We start from the raw sequence: 1,934 nt of genomic DNA, 5'->3' as shown, positions 1-1,934 counted from the left end.
CTGCATGATAGAATTTTGTGAGGCCAATGACTTATTCATAGTGAATATTTTTTCTCAGTGACATAAACAGCAGTTCTACATTCTTTCACCAGAAAGAATGCACAGGAATCAAATCAACTATGTTTGTGGAAAGGGACTACAGGGAAGCTCAAAATCATCAAGAGTGATGTAGTAAAAGAGCTGAACACAAGATTTAAACAGGTGGCTTGAGAAGACAAAGTAAAGTATTATAATGAAATGTGGAAAGGCCTGGAACTAGAAATCCAAAAGGGAAGAATACCCTCAGCATTTATCCAGCTGAACAAATGGAAGAAAAAAATTCAAGCCTTGAGTTGCAATACTGAAGGACCCTATGGACAAGATATTGACTGATACAGGAAACATCAAAAGAAGATGGAAAGAATACAAGAGTCACTGTACCAAAAATAATTGGAAGACCTTTAAACATTTCAGAAGGTAGCATATGATCAAGAAGCAATGGCACTGAAGAAAGAAATACAAGCAATACAAAAGGAATTGGTTAAAATAAATAAATAAATAAATAGAAAGACTTCAGGAATTAATGGAATATCCCTTGAGATGTTTCAATATATGGATGTAGCATGGAGGCAAATACTATTTTATGCCAAGAAATTTGGAAGAATGCTACCTGGCCAAACACTGGAAGAGATAGATATTTGTACCAATTCCAAAGAAAGGTGATCCTACTGAATGTGGAAATTAATAAACGATATCTTCATTATCATACATTATAAGATAATTATAAAACAGTTGCAACATTACATCGACTGGGAGCTGCTAGAAATTCAAACTAGGATTTAGAAAAGGGAGTAGAATGAGGGATATAATTGTTGATGTCAAATGCATGTTGGCCAAAAACAAAGAATACCAGAGAAAAGTTTATTTGTGTTTTATTGATTGTGCAAAGACATTCAACAGTAATGTTCATAACAAGTTTTTGAGAATACTATGAAGAATTTCAGAACACTTAATTGTTCTCATGAGGAGCCAGGGCATAGACCAAGAGACAGTCATTCACACAGAACAAGGGGATACCATGTGGTTTAAAATCAAGAAAGGTGTGTGTCAGGGTTATATTCTTTCGCCATACTTATTCAATTTGTATGTTGAATAAATAATCTGAGAAGACAGACTCTATAAAGAAGAACATGGCATCAGGATTGGAGGAAAACTCATTAACAAACTGTGATACACAGATAATACAACCTTGCTTGCTGAAAGTGAAGATGACTTGGAGCACTTACAGATGAGGATCAAAGACTATGTAATCCTTCAGTATGAATTACACCTCAATGTAAAGGGGGGGAAAAAACAGTAAGCAACATCATGATAAACGAAGAAAAGACTGACATTTTCAGGGATTTACTTTTACTTGGATCCACAGTCAATGTTCATGGAAGCAGCAGTTAAAAAATAAGACAATATATTGCACTGGGTAAATGTCCTGCCAAAGATCTCTTTCAAGTGTTCAAGAGCAAAGATATCACTTTGAAGACTAAGATATGCCTGATAAAAGCCATGTTCTTTTCAATCGTGTCATATGCATAGGAAAGCTAGACAATGAATAAGAAAGAGTGCAGAAAATTTGATGCATTTGAATTGTGATGTTAAAAAGAATACCATAAATATCATGGACTGGCAGAAGAACAAACAAATGTGTCTTGGAAGAAGTATAGCCAGAAGACTCCTTAGAAGGAAGAATAACCACACTTGTCTAATATACATTGGTCATTTTGTTAAAACGGACAAGTCCCTAGAGACAGATATCATGCCATTCAAAATAATTACATGTAGATACCTTCAACAAATTGAGAGACAGATCAAGGATAACACAGAGAAAACCCTAGAACAATTTCAAAAGACAATACAAGATCAAAATGACAAAATAAATGAAAAATTAGAAATGATACAAA

Source organism: Orycteropus afer, unplaced genomic scaffold (assembly GCF_000298275.1).
Source record: "Orycteropus afer afer isolate SDZICR_OR568_19922 unplaced genomic scaffold, OryAfe1.0 scaffold00411, whole genome shotgun sequence".
Taxonomy (NCBI): Eukaryota; Metazoa; Chordata; class Mammalia; order Tubulidentata; family Orycteropodidae; genus Orycteropus; species Orycteropus afer.
Note: the sequence above shows the minus strand (reverse complement) of the source record.